Genomic DNA, 6,429 nt, shown 5'->3' on the forward strand with positions numbered 1-6,429 from the left:
GACATATTCCAGTCCCCTCTGGCCGCCTTTACCCTATTTTTCCCCCCTTTGCCTCACTTCCCACCAGGGAGGTCTTAACCTAGTTCCAGTGTCTCCTCGATACCAGTTAAGTTAGATTTATTAGGCAGCTGCGGATATCTTCCGTTTCTGAAATGATGTTTTTATTTGAGAAGATGCAAGGAAAGGAAACAGAGGTTCAGAAGGCAGCCTGGACGTGCTGTAAGGAGCTTTGGGGGAAGATGAGGATCTGGGCAGGGATGGGAGGTATTGGCGAAGGTTTCAGGGAAGTAGTAGAGGTGCATAGTAAAGTGGGGAAGGGCAGAGTCCTAGAGTCACAGCATAATAGAGCTGGAAGGGACCTCAGGAAGCCCAAAGCAGGAACATGCCTGTGTAAATGATCCTGGATAAATGTTTGTGCCCCTCTGAAGTCAGAAACCTCCAGTGACAACCCCACTAGGTAGTCAGAGAGTCTGGGAGAGAAAGAGGGAAGCAGCAAAGAGCTCTTGAGAGGACGTTTGGAAGTGATGGGGGACACAAGGGTCACAGATCCCAAAGCCCCCACACCTAGCAGCGTAGTCAGCAGTGTCTCTAAGCTTCGTGATGACCTCAGGGGGATTGTTCTGATCTTCAGCATGAAGATCTCTTAAGTACCTAAGACATTCATCTTTTTCATCCTACTGCTTAGGGGAGACATGGCACAATGGTGCCAGGAGCCATCTGAGCAAAGAAGGGCCCAGAAATGGGCCCTGTGAATAGCTGGCCAAACCAACTTCAGAGAAGTTTGGCAGGAGCAGAAAGCCAGGCTTTTTTTCCTTTCGGTGTTTTCCGATTTTTGTACTTCTTCCTCTAGACAGATCCCAAGGGCTGGTCTGTGTTGCACATTTCGTAAGCTTCATTTCGGATGAATCCAAACTGCATTTGCTTAGTCCAGCTGCATGTTAAAACCATATGAGACGGGCCAATTTTCTTGAGGTTTAAAGTAGATTGTGTCCAGCTCCTACCATCAGGCTTTCTCATAACCCCTTGGTGGATTCTTAAAATGTTTAAAGAGAGGCGATAACGTGTTTATTGCCAAACAGAAAGTGTAGACAAGAAGCAGGTGCATCCTCAGTGTGACCTTAGACGAAGAAACAGGTGCTAACAAAGAGCCAGTATTGAAAGAGATAAGAGGAGCTGATTTGGTTTCTGTTCGTATGCATAGTGAGATTGAACTTGCTTTTTAATCTCTGACCAGTTTTCACTGTGGAAGATCCTACATGTTGATAATTGCTGCAAAAGATATATGCTAGTTCAAGGTTTAATGCTAAGTAGTGAGCATCTTTCCCAGTGAAGGAAACTTAAATGTTTTGCCTTTGGCACCTCAGCCACCTCTCACCAGAATGATGAGAGAAGTGAAGAGTAGGTCAATGAGATGCTGGGCATTGAACAACGCTCTCTCGCACTGTCTCACTCTCTCTCTCCATCCATCCTCTGTAAAGGCCAGCAGTTGTGTGTCTGAACACCCAAGTGTCTCTTTCTTTGACTTTCCATTCCTTTGGGAACTCCTGATAATTGGCATTTTCAGATTGGAGTGAAAAGTGTATTTCTCTCTTACTATTCATAATGTTAGTAGTTTTTAAATCAACTTAAGGAAAGGCTACAAGACACAGGCAGGAAACAAGCTGAGCATAGGAGGGTAAGGCAGGCAAGGAGAGGCAAAGCAGGAGAGGCGCAAGAGCCATAGGGCAATATTGATACTAGTGGGTCTGCCATATACTATGTGTTTGCAGCTATATGCAACAAGGGCTGACCCGACATGCATGCTCAAAGGCAGGGTTGGGGAGAAGGCACCAGAAGCAGCCTTAGTGGCCTTGTGTTTTACTGCATCCAGCAGGCGTGGCTTATGCTGGCAGGGTTTTATTAGGCCCACCCTGTTCCCCTTGTAGAGGGCAGCTGAGCTTGACCTGAGGCTCACGCCAGTCTGACACAGGCGCCAGGCTTCTTCTACCAACTCCAGCTGGGGCCAGTGGAGCAGGACAGGTTTTAAAGGCATAATCTGTCCCTTGGTCTTGAGCAACAAGGGCATGGTCGTGTGTGTGTGTGTGTGTGTGTGTGTGTGTGTACAAGCATATGTATATGTATGTGTATATATGTATATGTGTATATACACTTGTGTTAATGCTTAATGCATAAATAATATAAATTAAACACATGCACGCACACACACACACATATATATATATATATACACACACACACACACTGTGTGTGTGTGTATGTTTTATATATAAAGAAATTGTTTATATATGTACATTATATTATTTAATTATAACTGTACAAATTATATAAATAAATAATGCCCATTCCCCAGAGTGATCCTCTTCCTAAAGCCATCACTGCACCGCCCTCATCGCAAAAAAGAGGGAAACCCCCCTGCTAATTGGTGCTGCTTTGATTTTGTTGGCAGCCTAGATTTTTGCTTGCTGTTCCCTGAACTTTTAAGTTTCTGCAAGTAAAGATAAGTTCCTCTTTGCCAAGGCTGCTCATTCTCACGAGAGTTTAAGCTCTCTCCACTCCTCCTCTGTTCTGGATCTCTTAGGTCCTCGCAGGGGAGATGAAAGCAGTCAAGAGGAGTTAGAGGATAATGCTTGTCACTCCACTAGCACCTTTCATCCTGGGATCTCAAAGGGCTTTGCAAACATTAATTAATCTAGCCTGCCAACCACAGAGAGCTGGGTATTCCTCTAATCATAATACCTCTTAATGATGTGTAAAGTGTGTTGCCAAAATAATTAGTGGCTGCCAAAGCTCCCCCAGTGAGTTTGTCTGGGCCTGAGAGGAGGCAGGAGGAGCTTGGGCATGAGGCAGGGTAAAAAAGCCTAGAGAAGCAAGAAGATTGGAAAGGACTGTGGGCTCTTCCCACACTGTCCCAGGGCAGCTCAGCAAGCAGTAATCTAGTGCCACAGAGTGGTTATTACTCTATTCTCTCCTGTCAGATTTTTTTTGTACCTCCAGGCTTTCATGTCACTCGCGTATCTCATATTTACTTTCCAAAGCAAATATATTTTCACTCCAGGATGCTGTGTGCGAGTCGGTGCCTGTTCCTGATGGCATAGTCAGGCGCGTTCTTAGGAAAGTGCTTCTTGCCTGACTGGTTGCTTTAAATACCTTGTGGCTAAATGGTTTTAAAATTTTCAGCCCACCCAGCCCCTTTACCTCTGTATGAAATCCCCGGGGGCAACTTGGCCGTGGTCGCTTCTAACATTGTGGTAGCTCTTCAGGCCACAGCCGGTCCACTTCGTGTTTCTGTCCTGACCTCTGCCCGCTTCTTGGCTAGATGGAGGGGAGCTGTAGCTATCATGAAGCAAGGCCCTTTTGTCCTTTTTAAATATTTCATAGAGTAGAAGTTTATTAAAAAATTGAATTGAGCCCTTCAGGGAGCAATCAGTCTGCAAGCTGCCCAGCTAACTGGGAGCCGGATGGCATCTCATTCAGAGGCTGCAGACAGCTGTCAGTGGAAGGGCAGTGCTGGCTTTTTCGGTCTGCTGTCCCCCCGCCGCACCCTGTATATCTGGGGAGACGCTGAGCTCTGCCAGGCTGAGGACGGACTGACTTCGATCCATCCGCTCAGGTGCCTTCTGACTGGGGGAATTTTGAAGGCATCATTGCCCCAGTGAGGCTTAAATTTCACAGCCCTTTTTTGGCTTTGTTTTTTAATAGATAAACTTTCATTTTAATGACTCCATAGATGAGGTTCTTGAAACAGAAGGGTCCAGGAGACACCGTATCGAGCCCATTTTCTGGCTCAAGCACTGACCTCTTCCCATAAAATAGCATCCCCCTTAGCTGGACGATGAGCCCCCACGGGCTGGCCCACCACACACCTGCACTTATAACCAGGGCTTTGTAGTTCCTTCCAATTGCACTGCTGGGCTGATAATTAAGGAATTGCTTCTTGGCTGGGGAAAGAGCTTGACCATGATGAGAGAAGTCCTCAATGCCGAAGGTTTCAGTAGAGGTGTCAAACACACAAGTTTCCTTGTTCTTTCCCATTAGCAGACACCCCCTTTTCCCTTGCAGGCTGAGGCTGTGTGTGCTGCCTATTGCTTTCACGTGGCTTGTCTACATTAACAAGCCTGTGCTGGCATCACCATGTGGAGAGGTGCCCTCTGCATGAAGCATTTTTTCCCCCTCCAGCCTAGCCCTTCACCCAAAGGTACAAGATAAGTTGGCAAAAGCCGTCTCCTGGCACTACTGCTGCCCCCGCAGCAGGGGAGTTGCCAGCTTGCTTAGCTGTGTTGGCTGCGGGGGCATGATCTTTCTGCAGCGCTTGGCCCCAGAGCTCTGCCAGCACATCTCTTAGCTGCAGAGCAGACCAAAGACCCCACGTGAGGCATGGTGGCTGGGCCATCTCAGTGCACCTCTATGTAAGCTGCTGCCCAGGAGGTGAGCTGGGTTGCTAATTTCTGTTACCTGGATCCCTGGCTCTTGTGGCAATGCTGTTTTGCAGAGGACAGGGCCTCTCCATACTCCCCAGTCCACCAATATGAGACCAGCCTCTGACTGGGGAAGGAAATGTTGCTTTCTGAAGACCTGAGAAGGGTTGGTAGCCATCCCCCTACATGCCTGGCAGCTGCTGACTTGGCAGAAAGAGAGGCTTATTTCAATGTGTAAGGAAAGCGGGTTATTGCTGAAGTGCTGTAATTCTGTCTTGCTTATTGCATTGGCTCTTCTGCGAGGAGCAAGCAGGGGTTCTGTTTATGTGAGGTTTCCTTCCCTCTGTTACAAATGTATTTGTGATGTGGAAAGAAAGAGGTCCTTTGAAGGGGAAACGGGGATATATATGGGCATCTCTCCTTCCAGGCACACCAACCAATTAGAAGCACAAGTGCCTGCAAAAATATAATTGGGACGATAGACTGGATTTTAATGCGTCAGGGAGTAAGCGAACTCTAGCAGAGTGGCTGAGAGGTGACCCAGGGTCTCTTCTGCTTACTAACACCTTGCAAAAGGCACGGATTGGCATGGGGCAGCTCATCATTCTGCCGAGCGTATAGATTATCTGACCAGTATTAAGTCCCTCCTTGAACTTGGTCTTGAAGCAGTCAGCTGTGAATAGATGCTTAGCCACTGTGTCACTGCGACAATTTAGATTGCTTTTGGTACTGGAAATCACTGCACATTTAATGCCAGCTATGATTTTAATGCATCTGTATAATAACGCTGCTTATAAAAACAGAATGTATCTTGGCACCTGATATTATTTCATTCCCCACGCCAGGTACAATAAAGATTATCCAGTAACTGCTGTGGCCAGCAGTGCAGCATAATCTGTTCTAGAGACAAAGAAGGAGATGAGTCCCCTTTAAGTGTTAAGCCATGTAGTGAGGCTGCTGTTCCATATTCTGACTTGGTGCACGTAACCCTTTACCTCAGCCTCCGCTACTTGGCGTGACTTTTTCCCATTTGCACACTCAGGTTTCTTGACCTTCTGGAGGTTTAAATGATAAGGCCAGTGTGTTGGAGAGAAGCATTCGAGGAACGGTATATTGCTGTGCTTTTGGAGATGCTGGACTAATTTTGTATGAAAAGTCTTCAAGGCTGGTATTTTTTTTTTTATGTGCTCTGTGCTGCAAGTCCTTCCACTTCCCAATTTCAGAGCAAAGTTCAGTTATTTAAACAGAACTTTCCTAAATGAGTTGCAAGCCAATGGGTGAGGGATTCAGAGAGATTTTTCTTACAGGACAGTCTTCAGAAATGATCCCATTTGATAGCTTAAGGTCTCCAGTTCAGCAAAGTGTGTATAACTTAAACTGTCTGAATCAACCCATTTCAGTTCAGCCCTTACACCCATGCCCAGGTACCATCAACCCTCCATGGACTTAAGCACCATTGAATCAGAACCAAACTGGGCATGGAAGGAACACCAGTCTCACTGGATGTATATAACTCATCACTTATTAATGCAGCCTCTTTTGATGCTGCGGGAGCAGATGCACTAGATAAACAGCAAGTAAAATCCCTGCTATTGCAACATCAGTGGTATAACTCCCATTAATTTCATTAGAGTAAAGATTTTGCCCATGGATTTGCCTTTAAATCAATTTTCTTGAAGAAGAAAAGGTGGACATATATGTGAAAAATGAGGGTGCAGTGCTGCAGGCATTCAGGGTAATTAGGAAAGCTGACAAACACCATTAGAAATTCTACTAATGAATTAAGCCTACATAGATGGCAGGCTCGAAGACCTATTGAGATTTTCCTCTTGGGATATCTGAGCCATGGGGATCATGCTTCAGATCATTTGGCGACAAGTGCTCCCAGTAAGCTGACACACTGTGCAGGTGGTGTCAGCTGGCACAGCCACCGCTACTGCCCATCTCGGATCGTCCACTTGATCCCATCCAACAGAACCGTTGTCTGTCGGTGAAGCAACGGCTCCGATCCAAG

At 46.4% G+C, this 6,429-nt stretch overlaps 1 protein-coding gene across 1 annotated transcript in view; it reads left to right on the top strand.

The window, feature by feature from the left end:
• MMP17 (matrix metallopeptidase 17) overlaps nt 1–6,429 on the top strand; it is a 118,395-nt gene that overhangs the window by 32,107 nt on the left and 79,859 nt on the right. The window lies entirely within an intron of this gene.

Source organism: Crocodylus porosus, unplaced genomic scaffold (assembly GCF_001723895.1).
Source record: "Crocodylus porosus isolate Cpor-Errol unplaced genomic scaffold, CroPor_comp1, whole genome shotgun sequence".
Classification (NCBI taxonomy): domain Eukaryota; kingdom Metazoa; phylum Chordata; order Crocodylia; family Crocodylidae; genus Crocodylus; species Crocodylus porosus.